Source organism: Perca fluviatilis, chromosome 4 (assembly GCF_010015445.1).
Source record: "Perca fluviatilis chromosome 4, GENO_Pfluv_1.0, whole genome shotgun sequence".
Taxonomy (NCBI): domain Eukaryota; kingdom Metazoa; phylum Chordata; class Actinopteri; order Perciformes; family Percidae; genus Perca; species Perca fluviatilis.
In genome coordinates this window covers 37,637,252-37,652,741 of record NC_053115.1, presented here as the reverse complement: position 1 = coordinate 37,652,741, position 15,490 = coordinate 37,637,252, and the positions used below count along the sequence as shown (strand labels likewise).

The following is a 15,490-nucleotide window of genomic DNA, read 5'->3' as shown; positions in this document are numbered from 1 at the left end:
GTGCTACCTGCACACCACAGAGACTCCTTATTTTTATGCTTTTAAGGATTTAATTTACTTCGCCCCGTCTGGTGTCAACCCCCCTGCTGTCACAAACCTGGCCGTCTGTATGGTTAACTTTTATTTACTTCTTTGCATCTATGATATGGTAAAGTCCCTAAGAAACTGCTTTATCTGACAGAACACACACTTGGCAAAAAAACACACACGCTACACTCACTAAAGCAGAAACAACAAGCTGTTTACTCTGATACACATTGTTCCAATACTTATCAGTACACAGAGTTGAGCCTTAACGTTAATGTGTGGTTAGACAGTAAGCAGCAAGTAATCAAGCTTAGAAACAGCTCTTCTGCCAACAGCACAGGCTCTCTCTTCCCTCTCCCCTTTCACAACTAATGAGCTTTATGAACATGATTCACAATGACGTGACCAATATGCAATTGATCGTATGACGTCATCTAGCAACTTTTAGCCACTTTTGGAGCTAGTGCTAGGTACTTTCATTGGAAACGAGTTGTTTTTTTAAGCATGATGTCGAAGCATTGTAACTTAAACCACACAGTTTCCGTAAAACCTAACCAGGAGATATATGTTTTAACAGTGATTTAAGTGGAATGCACAAACAAATGAAGCGATCCGATCAGAAAACCCTTCTGTGTGTCATTCTAGAGGACATGGACACAAACAAATGAAGCGATCCGATCAGAAAACCCTTCTGTGTGTCATTCTAGAGGACATGGACACAAAACGTGGTTAATGGCCTTGACACAGAGTGTGGTACCAGTTTGACCCAGGCTGAGAGCCTTTTTGCAGAGTTCAAGACCACTAGGATGTAGAAACAGACTTTTGCTGCAGAGTTATAGACCATTTCGGACCTGGGCTATGAGCCTTGCTTTAAATTCCGGGTTCAGTTAGACCTGGTAACTGGCCTTGGTACAGACTTTGAGACCAGTTGGACCCATGCTAAGAGCTTTGCTGCAGAGTTCAAGACCAGTAGGATGTAGAATAAGAGTGTCATCGTAGAGTTATGGACCATTTGAACCTGGGCTAAGACCCTTGCATTAGATTCCAGGACCAGTAAGGCCTGGTTAATGGAACCTGTTGCAGAGTTTGGGACCAGTTGGACCCAAGCTAGTGCAGACTGGCTGAGGTAAATGACATGTTACAAGACTCCTAGTCTTGAGGTTGAAGGACAGGCCTATTCTTTCAATGTTTCTTAGCATGAAAAATTCATGTAAAGATGTAGAAGACGTCTTTGTGCTGTCGGGATGAACCCCCACACAGGAACAGAGGAGCTTTTTATTTTATTGACAGTGTTAAAAAAGGCTGCCTTGCCATGCTGGGAACAATGGCTATAGAATCAACAATAACTAAAAGGCCCTTGGTGCAACGACTGAGTGGGCATGATGGTGTCTATGAATATACAGCTAACAAGTGCACATAATGGATATGACATGAATAAAATGAGCAGCCATTGTTCAGTGCCTACTGACATCCTCAATATCACTCCCTTCAATCAGCACAAAGTGCAGCCTTCAATGCTGTAGAGTCCTGAAAAAGTTTCTCTGGTATGAACAGGAAATCCAGACTCACAAAGCTTTAATGACAGTAGTGACATCATTGCATGTACTTGAGGATACATCAGGACAATGTTGGCCTTGTATCTATTATTCTTCAATGCTCTGAAAACAGCTGAAACCTTTGTGATGGACGAAATATTGGTACGGTGGACTAACAACATTTCAACTCATACTAGGGCTGCGTAATTAATTAATGTTAACTGGATTATGACTTCGGCTCCTAATGATGACAAAAACAATATGATCGAGAAAGGCGATTATTTTGCACATTAAGTTTTGCGTGTTCTGAATGAAAAAAAAATAATTAAAACGGGAAAAGTATTAAGGGAAATGTCACAGTTCAAGGTGTTATCACTGTTGATTTGTTTAACAGCTTAACTGTTTTTTTTAAAGATAATTTTTTTGGGGCATTTTAGGCCTTTATTTATAGGACAGCTTAAGACATGAAAGGGGGAGAGAGAGGGGGAATGACATGCAGCAAAGGGCCGCAGGTTGGAGTCGAACCCGCGGGCACTGTGTCAAGGAGTAAACCTCTATATATGGGTGCGCGCTCTAACAGGTGAGCAACCCAGGCGCACCAGTTTTTTAAATTCAATAATTGCAACATCTTTCCAAAAGTCAATGAGTGTTAAACAATCGTCATTTCAATGTTGACCAAAATAATCGTAACTATGATTTTTGTTCCCACGTTTCTTGTAAGCAAGAAACGTGTATAGTTAATGGATATATTGCCATTATAGTTAATCAGAAGAGGATTTATGGTCAAGTAAGTAACAAAAGGAATTTGCATTGGTGGTTGGTGCGTACATAGTCTTCATTAGCACATTTATGCTCTCTATCCTCTAGAGCCAGAGAATTTTTTTATTTCATGGTTTATTTTTCAGCCATGATCATACAACTAAAACATCACTCAATTGTTTTTATTGGGTGTTAACATCTTTCTTTTGCATCACCCTTTTGACTTTGAAACTGAAAAGGAAACAATAAGGAAATTATCAATCCTAATCATAACAAAAACACTTTTTGAAATACTGTCACATGTGCGCAGTGACCTGTAAACTGCTATGTTTAGATGTGTTTTAACATTTCTATTTTACATGAAGGAAAGCCTTTCACATCCTTATTTCATTCTTTTATTTACCCTGCTTCACTATACTAGATTGTCAATATATAATGTTGAATGTCCCCAGCGTCTGCTCTGAACTTGGCCAAACTGCACTTTTGTTCTATGCTCTACTACTATGAATATACTATAATATAATAACAATAATAATAATAATACACTTTATTTAGAAATGCAGCATTGATATTAGACTCAATTTCTTTATTTTTTTATATGGTGAATGTAACCGATGACAAAAGGCCTTGTTTATGTCCTACTTTGATTGATACTGCTCTATTCTGCAGTTTTGGCCAGCAGTCTCCCAGTGATTACGTTGACATGCACACAAATATTCCACTATTATTCTGAATGACAATATTCAGAATTTGATACAGGTCATGTAAACAGCATATTCCGGTTGGATATTCTTAATAATGCCTTTTTCCAAAAATAGCATTTTCTGATTTAGACACGTGGGATATTCCGGTATTATTCAGGTTTTAGAGCCATTTAGAGCACATTGTGAATGTGTCTCAATCAGGGTTTTTACTGCAGTTTGTGACAGTTTACGGCCTCTTGCCTATGCTTACGGTCAGCTCTGTGCGTTGCTATGGCTACCGTACACAAAGCAACCAGCCAACAGTTTGCAAGGCTGCAGACCCGATTAGAAGGAGAAACAGCTACTTTTAAACATTATCAAAGACTTGGATACCAACAGATTTTTGGATATGCGCACACATCGCTACGCCGACCTTTTCAAGAAGGTGAATGAAGGAATGAAAGAGGGTTAGGCTGTGTTCGCATGGTCCAACAAGTCCTCCACCGCTGGTAAACTTTGAAAAAATCATATTTTGCACGGCTACATATAAAAGGGAATATAAGTGGAATATTCACTTTCATTAGCCTTGTAAACAGCTTAATCGGAATATCGTCCCTTTCGGAATGAGGGCAAAAACCGGAATATTATGTGCATGTAAAAGTAATAACTGACAGAATCAGGTTACGGTGTATGTCCACTCTGAACATGGTATAATTGTTGAGCTTTGTTATATTATCAACAATTTAGAGCCTAAAGATCAAGGTGCATTTTAGCTTTTACAGGATCTTAGTTATGGAAATTTCCTTAAATTTGGTTTGATATTATTTGGGTGAACATTCATTTTTCCTTTTTCCCTATCTGTATTTACTCTAAATAACTGCAGCTGTATCCATAATAGATCTCTGTGCCACCTATCCAGATTTGTTCTATTTTTAGTAATGTTTTAGGCATGTTTCCTTGTTTCCACCTTCAAGTGGATAAGGGTTAACAGTGATGTTGGTCCTACTGCTGTGATACAGTATATGTATTACATTATTGTCTATTAGCTACAGATGGTTTAGTGCTGTCTGTTGTGCCATAAACCCCACATGCAATGTTTGGCCTTGTTCTGAGGTGTGTGTGTGTGTGTCTGTCTGTTTGTGTGTATGTATCATCAAGGGCCTAATAACCTAATTGTGGGTCTGTTATTCGTTTTTCATTACTACACTGTGATAAACTGTGGAGGCAGTCTGAATGAATGTTTATAAATGCTACAAACAAGATAGCATGTTTGGAGGCGTCTGCTTTTTTTAGGATGCATTTTCTATTTAATGAGGTCATTTACATAATGTCTGCATTATTAAATTTGCCTACCTTGAGGAAAACTTCTGTAGCAGAAAAAAATAACACATCATGGCTGGAGAGCCATTTATCAGAGGCTTTCTAGATGAGTGCTGAGTGAATGAGGCAGCAGCCCCTGGACACTGTCCGTGTGTGTGTGTGTCTGTGTATGTGTCTTTGTGTGTCTATGCGTGTGTCTGTGTGTGTCTGTGTTTGCATCTGTGTGTGTGTGTGTTGATAACGTGCATGAGCATACCAGCAACTGGGAGGGTGGCAAGGGTGTTAAGGGAAATTATAGTGGCCTGACGCAGCAGTGTTGGTATGTTTGTGGCAGGTTCCAGACATTTACGGCAAGGGGCACATTGCATGGGTTCTCCATGCTTAAAGGAATATTGCGCAATTTTTACAACCTGTTGTAGTTTTGACCAATATCAAAGTGAATGGGAAAGCTCCGTACATTGCAGCATAAAGGGAAAGTCTAGTAATATTCTATATTTTTATTATCATTACAGAGCCAAACCAAGAATGAATGTATCATACTAACATGTGGTGTGTGTGGATCAAAGCCTGATACGCTATATTGTTTACAATAACTTCCGGGTAGAAAACTTGTGTACTGTACGTAAAATTTAACAGCGCTGAGCAACGGGGACAAAGAACGACTTCATACACTCTCATCTCAGTCATCTAAGATGCATGTTGGATGCTATTATATATGTATGTATGTTTATGTATGTATATCTAATATATCAAAGATGCTAGCAAAGCGTTACAGTACAGAAAGTAAGCACAGCAGAGAGGTCAGATAGGTCGTGTTTAACATCATTAAACATTACAGATACGGCTGAAAATGACATACGAAGTCAACAAGTTTGCCGATTTCGCAAATCTCCGCAAATCAAATCAACGGCCATTTGTCTACCCAGTAAGGATTTTTGTGTTAGCGGTGCCATAGAGCCCCATTGTTGTTGTTGTTCAGTACGTTTAAATGCACACTAATATTCCACTATTATTCCGAACATTACATTATTCCAAATGTGTTGCAGGTCACGTAAACAGCATATTCCGTTTGGATATTCCCAATAAGGTCTTTTTCAGAATTTAGCATTTTCTAAAAAGGGATGTGGGATATTCCGGTATTATTCAGGTTTTAGAAGCATTCTTTTGACATGTATGCAGCGCATTCAGAATCGCCTTCTCAATCAGGGTTTTACTGCAGTTTGTGACAGTTTACGGCCTCTTGCCTGTTTGCCATGTAAACATAATCACTGTTGCCCTGACGAACATACTCCTTTATTACCATGAAAACAAAGTAGTTCATTTTCACACATCCCACATACACCGATCTGCTGCAGGAAATGCTTTTTCCTGTTTGGTAACATTTGCTAAAAACTACGGTGTCCTGCTGTTTTAGAAAATCGCTAAGCTGTTTTCAAAAACGGAATCAATGCATTTGTGAAAGATTTACGTCTTCAGTAGAAATCATTGGGCTTGGGGCTGAGAGCAACAGACAGGGCAGGGAAGTCAGAAAGTATTGAGAGACAGAACAACACATTTTTGGTTCTGATCTTGGTATGAGCTTTGTTGTCAATAAGAGAAACATAAAAGATTGCCAGAAGATTGCCAGCTTTATCCTTTATACACAATAGAAGAAAGGAGGCATAAATAGACCCCACACAATGTGCCCCCTGCTGTGCATGTAGGCATTTCAGTAAGTTGCCGTAGAGCTGTCTCAACCACGGTACAATAAAGGTCACCATAGCACTATCATTGTAGCTGGAAACAGATCATTCACATTTAAACAATGACTAACCACAAACATCTCAACAATGTGGAGATTCCCTAATGGCAGTCTGTAAATCGAAGCAAAAGTGATGTGCTTTCTTTCATGAATGTTATCTACACTTTCAGAAATTTCAAATATATTCAGTTAAAATCTTTAGAGATGTCTTCAGAACATAAGCGCTTGATATGATTACGAAAAGTCAAACCTTCCCTGTTGTTGTAGAGGAGGGAAGCGCATTCATAATTTCACTATTTGTGGAATTCTGTAAACATTTTGCAATTATTGCACTTACTACTGATCGGATTATAGTTTCTTTCATTTACACTCGACATTAACTTGTAATCTATTGAAAAACATCCAATGATTTAATTCATCTTTGATTTTGCATTTTTTAATATTAACTCAACTAGACTGAATTAAATCACAACAACAAGAAAATGTTTTGCTTTTTCAAGCTCAGCGTGGAAGGTGGGGGAAGAAGCATGCATTTCCTTCACTGTATCCATGCCCTAAAGTAAGGCATTAAACCCCTGAATGGGTTTTTCCAAGACACTAACAGTGCAGAGTGTGTGTATAGTATATCTGCGAGGCACACCTCTGGTGAGACAGAGCTCTACCTCCCCCCTGCCAGCTCTCTCCACCACAGCAGCTGCTGGAAATAACAACATGTTCTCGGCTGATAAAAAGGAAGCATTGAGCTTCATTTCCAGATACATACAGTAGTAATTCTTGATGCTAGAAATCCATTTTGGAACAATTATGCCACCAAAAATATATATCATCCAATATAAAAAAAACCATAAATCAGCCAGTCTTTGATAATATAATGAAAGGAACCATTTTATAACTGTGTTCTCCCCAGATAAAAAGACTTTATAAGTCGTTACAAGGTGACTGGATGCACCATCCGTCTGTCAGGTCCGGCACTGTTGTTTTGAACGAACAGTCGCGGCCGTCACACACACCTGCGCCCGTAGCTGCCAGCAGCTCCTCACCGGACGGTGATTGGTTTGGTCTGCTGGTAGTTCAGACACAAACACATTAGGTGAAGTCTAAACTTGCATTGCCAGACCTTGTTCAACAGTGCTGCGGACGAGGGTCTGGCTGGTCCACACAGCATTCCAGGATGGGAGAAAAATGTGGTGGAACATGTGTACGTGCAGAGGTTGTTTTAAAACTCCGATTGGACAGATAGTCTAGCTAGCTGTCTGGATTTACCCTGCAGAGATCTGAGGAGCAGTTAACCATAGTCCTCATAAATCCACCCGAGTTTAAAATTCCAACACAAAGACAAGGGAAGGTTAGGGACATCCGGCCGAAAAGACTGACATCTGGTGGACTTTCCGGCAGCAACGGAGCAATCCCGGAAGAGGAACGTCGTGGATATAGACAGGTTGAAGCCTGACAAGATGGATTTGCGTGTGATATGAGGTCCCCTGATTCTCGCAAAATCTCGCGATATCGTGAATCCGGCTGCTGTGCAAGGTAAGCCTGCAGTGCTAGCACTGAGAATACAGGAGCATACCTCTTAAATGTTTATTTTTTTATTTTTAACTATGTTCATCGTAACTCTCCTCTGTGTAGCAGCCTTACTTTGCAGCTGTCCTCGGACGCTTTGCGTCCTTGACACTGAGTCACAGTGTCGTTCCTCTCCCATTGGTGCTTCCTTGTCACACACTCTGCAGATGTCGAGGTCAGTATTCACTGTCAGCTCCTGTGCAGCGTCCTTCAGTCGGGCTCTGGGTGAGCACCCCCCCTTGGGCTGCATGTCCTGTCGATAATTAGTCAATCATGCACTGCTTGAAGATTATGTGCACTCAAACACAACGTCCTTCATGCAAAGCCTCACATCAACTGCACCGATAGGGGAGTCTTAGTTAGTCCGCGTATTTGCTCAATGTTTGCACAAGATAAAGCAGTGGTGCACACTCCAAATAATCAAACCAGACGTCTCTTAATTAATCTGCAACTGCAGAAACAAACTAGCAGCCATATGAATATAAGGGACTTAGGTGGAATCTAGTCTGACAGGCAGGCAAATATACTGTGTCACAATCAGATGTGGTCCCCATTAAGGGGAAAGAAGAAGGTCTAATTAGCAACAAGAAGAGCTAGATTCTTCCCCGGCACCCCTTCACCCACATCATCTGAAAGCAAAGTGAATTTCTTCAGTATATCACATGAGAATCTCATCCATCTTGTTTGGAAAAGTTCAAGTTTCACTGATCTTTTTGGTAATTTTCCTTTTCAATTCTGTTGGGAAATGAATCGGGATTAATCAGCTGCTGAATAACTTTTTCTGCATAGCAGGACAAGGATGACTTCAGGCTGGTTTCATAACTCAAGATACAATAGAGATCACACCAAGTAGTGGAGATGTGTTTGATGTTAAATTTTCCTCATATTTACTGAACAGGTGAGCCTCAACAGCAACATATTTTACCAAAGCTTAGGTATATGTGAAAATACTGAACTTTGTAGATGCTGAATAAATAAATGAATACACAGGCTTTACAATGTAGTTTTTACTGCCCACTACAATCAATGGCTCAAAACCAAAGAAACAACTAGGATTTGTTTTTTAAAGAAATTGAATGGCTAGTGGGATGTTACCTTACTTTTTAATCACTAAACGGGCATATCTAATGCCATGGTTTGTAGTTTTGCCAATGAGTCCTCCATCCTATCTTAAAGGTTTGGGCGGATGAATGTGTGAACAAAGGAAATCGCTGCTCAATTTAGTCAATGTTGTTTCTCTGGTTACGTAAGCTTAACCAAGTGTTTAACCATGACAATAAAAAAAAAGATCCCCACACCCTTTAACCGAAACCTAATCAAGTTGTTATTGTGCCTAAACCTAACCCAACATTAACTATAGCGTTGTCAGATCCTAAAACGATGATTTGTAACGGTTTTGGAAAGGCCAAATGTCAACAACATTGACATCCTCCTGCTGATGGTAGTAGTTGTTCTAGTGGGGCATGTACAGACAATGTATTTTGGAATTTTTAGGAGTACCACAAATCTCCAAGTGGTGTAAGAGAATCTCACCAATTACACAATTAGAAATCAACTTGTTTCGAGAGTTCCAGATTTTAGTGTCTCAGGTGTCTTCATGCCTGAGTAGACATTTACACTTTTCTGTCTTGTTTCATTATACTGACACTTACTGCCAGAAAATTGCTTGCAGAGGATTATTTGCATTATAAACCAAAATATAATTAGCCTGCAGGTCGGGGTAAACAGTTGTGTAATTTGTGCATGCAAATGAATAACTTGTGCAACTGAATTACTTAATATGGTCCCTCTAATTGATAATTTGTGTGCATGAATTAGCATTATATAATGGACATCTTCTCACATTAAATATATTGAAGTAGTGATAAACCAAAGTATATCTTTGTATCAGTAGAACTGTATGAAACCCAATCACTGCATGTAGATCGTCTATGGCCTGACCAACTGTTATTTCACTATTAAACAGCAGCATGTGTGGACCACAAAAGCAGCCAAAGCTGCACAGCAGAGAATAAACGAGTGCTGAAAGAATGTCCAACAATGCATCAAATCTGTATGACAAAGAGCTTAAAGCCCTCAAACACACTCAGCAGGCACAAACACTATAACCCACAGGATTTCCTGACGACATGCGTACAGTACAACCAGGACGCTCCATAATGCCTACACAGCTGAACAACAACCACCCACCCCACAAACACCAACCAAATGATTCCATTTCTACACCCAGTATTCCTCCTAAAACACACGCTTAAACATCTCCACCTACCCGTCTGTTTTCTTTATATCTCCCTAAATAGATATAAAAAGATATAAAATATAATATATAATTGTAATGGAGATTGATTTAATTAAATGTTCATTGGGAAGAAGCTGTAGACAGGAGGGCTTTGAATTATCAAAGAAAACTTCACTTTCACTGGAAAATAACACAAATCTTCTATGCATAATGTATTTTATTTTATGTCTTTTAATTGACAGAGTGAAGACCCTGGATTTTATTGCGGAATATTCAGTGTAACATTTTTAAAATTATAATTTTTTCTTCAATATCCGCAGATGGTTATGTGTCAGATAAGGCAGACTGTGGTTATGTTAGACCCGGTTAACACTATGTAACTGAGGGTGCTTTCAAGCCTATAGTTCGGTAGGCTCGCAACGATTCGGGGGTGAAGTTGCAACATTGTTGCATTTTCATTTGGTTCAGTTTGCGCGCACACTGCACTTTGTCAAACTTTTGCCAAATTTATAACGTCTTGGGTTTTCTGGTTCTGCATTAGTGTTTCTAATATTTTAGAAGAAAGCGAACATTGTGAGCAGCTGACAGACAGCGAGTGATGGAGAGGGGGGCCCTGATGAGAGGGAGATGAGGATGTGTTGTCACACAGACGACCAGCGATGTATGCTCATAATAGGTTATGAATAAGTTATTATCCCTTAAATCATATATAAGTCTGTAAACTGTGTGCAAGGTTGAAATTGCAGGCTAGCAAATGTATTGTTTTCAGTTCACTTCCTGTATTTGGGTCGGTTCAGGTTCTCACCTAAAGTGAACTGAACTCTAGAGCGCTTGGAAGAGAGCAGAGACCCCCTGTTTTCAAGTGGACCAGAGTTTGGTTGTTTGGTCCGCACCAGAGTTCAAATGAGCTTTCACATCACCCAAAAAAACTGGACTATCCAACCAAACGCTCCAGGTTTCGGTTTCAACGGACCAAACTGTAAGGTGTGAAAGCAACCTAAACTACTTGGATAAGGTTAGGGAAAGATCGACCATACTTGCTGCTCTGTGAGGCAGACCATTCAATGCTCACAGTGACAATGCTAACGTGCTGATGTTTATAATGTCTACCATGTTGATATCTTAGTTTAGTCTGTTGCTGTGCAGACTAATACAAAATAATGACTTGATGATGGAGAAGGGAGGAAAAGTCAGGGGACCACCTGAGTTGAAACATTCATCTCACATTGTAATGTGGACAGAGAAAATAGAGATTTTCAAACACACACTGTAGAGCTGTCAACTTTGGTTAACAGTTAATGTAACAGTTTATCCCCCAGCTAGCGGCAGTTGCCAATTACGGCCATTAGCACATTTTGGTTTTGGTCTGTGTAGAGGCTGGCAACATCACTGTGATGTCAAGACTTCATCCAGGAAGCTAAGTACGGTCAATTCACTGGGCTGTCTCCAAAAAATAGCTATGGCACACAACTCCCACTAAATCTAAAAAACTGTCATGTTTACGTTTCTTTTGAATCAAGTAATCAAGACATCTGACCCTGAACTTTCACCAGGCACAGATGCACCGCGTTCTGGTTTTGTTCCGGCGTCCGCCACGCGTCATAGCACACCAGGAGCGTCCGAAGCGGAGCGTTTTGCGCGCCCAACTCGATTTTGAGCCCTTCCACTCCCTGTTTAATGCCCCACGGCTCGTGTCAAAAAATAGACCTGGCGCGTATTTTTAGCGTAGCGCAGACAGGCCAGGTGGAACTTGATCTTTAGTTGTTGGTAGAAGTTTTTTTTTTTTTTTTTTTTACACAGGCTAGGCCAGGCTAGCTAACACTCCGTGCTTCCAGTCTTTTTGCAAAGCTTGGCTTACCACGCGCTGACTCCAGCTCCGTTTGTAACACAAAGATATGAGCGTGATATCAATCTTCTCATTTCACTCAGAAAGCAGATCATTTCCTAAAGACTTGGAACTATTTCTTCACAAAGCTTCAGGAGTTTGAAGAGGTAGCAAGTTTCCACATCAATAAATTATTTGCTGATTGGATGGTGAATATCCACGCCAAGTCACTTCTCACTTGTTGGTGATACCCAGCTCCCCAGGAAGTGCGCTCAGCCTTTTCAACAAATATTTTCCAGTGTCCACTTGCGGTGTTGCAAGGGCCCAAAAAGGATTTTCCACACAGACCACCATTGTAAAAGAGACTGGAAAACTGCTGCCAGGACACCTCAAACAAGGTCGGTTATGACTCTTTATCCAGAATTTTTATTCCATGGACTTTTTATATTTTAGAAACATCCCTCCAGCCAAGAAAAGCGATTTGTAAACCTGTAATGTAAAGTCTATGGGCCGGGTGGGAACTGGCGGGCGGGGACAGCGAGACCAACACTACTGTGGATATTCAGTAGGTCGCGTATCACTGAAGTAAACCTGGAAGCCTAGAAACGTTTTTGGCATATGCTCCAGGCAAGCAACTCCATTAAAGTGAATAGGCGCAATTTTGGGATCCAACATCCAGTTAATATCATACATCCATGGTTATATCTGAAAATAATAACATCCATCCATACATCCATCGTCATACGATTATCCGAGGTCGGGTTCCGGGGTCAGCAGCTCTGACAGGGGGATCCCGAGGCTTTCCCAGGCCAGGGAGGAGATATAATCCCTCCACCTAGTCCTGGGTCTTCCCCGAGGCCTCCTCCCAGCTGGACGTGCCTGGAACCCCTCCCTAGGGAGGCGCCCAGGAGGCATCCTTACCAGATGCCCGAACCACCTCAACTGGCTCCTTTCAACGCAAAGGAGCAGCGGCTCTACTCCGAGTTCCTCACGGATGACTGAGCTTCTCACCCTATGGCCGCTTGTACTTGAAAATAATAATTAAATTAATAGAGCACTTTAAGCATTAAGCACAAAGTGCTTTCCAGATTAAAACATTTACTAAATATTAATTACCCCCTCATGACGTACACAAATTAGAACATGAGGGCACAGATTTCAAGCAGCGCTGAGCCCATACATAAAACAGTAGCTAAGTTTCCATCCACTTGTCAATCGAATTATCTGAAGTTCGGTAAAAAAACTCATGCGAATAAAGCTGGTGAAAGTGTGTTTCCATCCAACAGCTTTAAAGCGAATAAAAACCTGTGCTTGATGATGTCACATGCTGTTTTGCGATTAAATTGGTATATCAAATTGATTTGAGACATTTTATGGTGTTTCCATTCATTTTTGAACTGAATCGCACAAGATTCAAGCAAACTTTTGCGAACAAAGTTTTGCTAGACAAAAGTAGTTGTTAATATTAGAAGCCAAGCTATAGCCTAAGCTCCGATGGACCTTTGGCTGAGGATATGATCCAGCTCATCAAAAAGGTGGAACTTATATTTTCCCTCCGGCACCACTGCGAGACAACTCTCTTTTTTGAGCCGTGTATCGCTGTTTGAGCGCCTTCCATTTACTCCGCAGGACGTCCCACGGCTTGTCGTAAGGGACATTCTAAAACGCTTAACTTGAAAAAGCTTAACATGGTTTAATATCTAAACAACGATCAATCATCACCAGATGTATCATGGTCATATCTTGTCATGAACACTTAAGCCTGTCAAAAAAACTAAATCGAAATCCAACGATTATAAGTTATCTCACGTTAATGTGTCAGATAACGTCCATAATATTTGGACATTGGGTTAGATTTGACCGTTTAAGTGGTTATGATGAGCAATATAGAAGAGGATTTTTTGGTGATGATTGATCGTTGTTTAGGTACATTAAACCATGTTAAGCTTTTTCACATTAGGACTTATAAAGCCAATGAGAACCGTGGAGAGTCAACCCCCTGCCCTGAAGCAGAAACACTTTATGTCAGATAACGTCCATAATAATTGGATTTTGGGTTAGATTATTTGACAGTTTTCCGTGGTTATGGTGGGTAATATGAGAGAGAAATTTGGTGATGATTGATCATTGTTTAGGTACATTAAACCACGTTAAGCTTTTTCCTCGCCATATTAATAATATTAATACGGCCACTGATGAAGAAAATATTAACGTGAGATAACTTCTATAATCGTTGGATTTCGATTTAGTTTTTTTGACAGGCTTAAGTGTTCATGAAAAGATATAACCATGATAAATCTGGTGATGATCATCGTTGTTTAGATACATTAAACCACCTTAAGCTTTTTCAAGTTAAGCGTTTAATGTCCCTGTCATAACTGTTGGTCATTTCCTTCGCGAGCTCCTGATAAATGATGGCGTTTCTTAGATTTTTGCTATCTAAAATAGCTGTTATATTTTTCTGGTAAATTAAATAAAAAAAGTATCTCGTCTCCTCGTTTGTCCACTTACATCTGTTTTTGTTTTGCAAACAGAGCGGAAATACTGGGCGGAAATGAACTGAAACTTCAAATAACGTTTCCATCAGCGTTTATCGCATAAGCCGTATATCGATCAAGAGAAAATCCGATGAGACCGAACGTATTTCATTTGAGTCGATATTCATGAAATTCAGTCGGATTTTACTGTTTCCATTTTTCATTCGATATCACTTAATTCGGATAAAAACGGGTCGATGGAAACATAGCTAGTGAAAGTGTAAGATAGGATGTCAATTAAAGAAACATGCATGGAAATGCATCTAAAAATATTAAAATGATAATACAAATCAAGCTTAATTTAAATACGTAAATGGCAGTGAAGTTCAAATAAAACACTTAATATGCAGTGATGCAATAATGGAAAGGAAAACATGGTTAAGTTTAGGCCATCTTATGAAAGTTTGTTTTAAGGAAGCACTTAAAAACGGAGTTGGTGTCAGCCGATCTAAGCCACATTTATAGAATTTTAAAATATTTTAAACTTAATGGGCAACCAGTGCGGTAATGCTAAAATTGGAGTGATATGACATAACCTCCTAGACTTAGTTAATAATCTGGCTGCTGAGATCTGGATAAGTTACTTGAGAGAATGGGTGGATTTTATCAATTAAAGAATTACATTATTCCAGGCATTGATGATATAGACGCATAATTTTTTCTGTAAAACATTCATAATGAAGCATGTTGCTTAGTAAACATCCTGAGCTATTTCTTAATTCGATGATACAAACAAGCGATGACGTTTCATAGAAATTGGCTATCAAAATAAAACTCCAGAGCTTGTCAAGACTATTTTTTTTTTCTCCCCCCCCCTCTAAAATAAAAAAAAAAAAAAAAATATTTTCTTTTATTATAAAAAAAAAAAATTATTATATAATATAAAAAAATATTTTTAAAAAAAAAAAAAAAAAAAAAAAAAAGAGGCTTTTTAAAAAAAAAAAAATATATAAAAAAAAACACCTCCTTAAAAAATAAAATAAAATCTTTTTTTTTTTTTACAGAACAAAAAAAAAAAAAATTTCATTTTTAAAAAAAAAAAAAAATTTTGTTTTTTTTTTTCTGACTTCAGGCAGTGAGTTTATAAGAGCACATTTGCCTCACTCTTATTCAATCAAAGGACCACTTTTATTGCAGGCGCGCAGGCACCTGATTGCAATAACCTAGTTGATAGATGGGGTTGGGCCGCTACTGTAGCAGGTGTGCTACATGCGCCATGATAATCTGTTTTTATAAAAAGACCAGACAGGTCTACACATCA

At 39.3% G+C, this 15,490-nt stretch overlaps 1 protein-coding gene across 1 annotated transcript in view; it reads right to left on the bottom strand.

Annotated features, from left to right (window-relative positions):
• The window catches only part of fhit (fragile histidine triad diadenosine triphosphatase), a 423,256-nt gene that overhangs the window by 82,576 nt on the left and 325,190 nt on the right, over nucleotides 1-15,490 (bottom strand). The window lies entirely within an intron of this gene.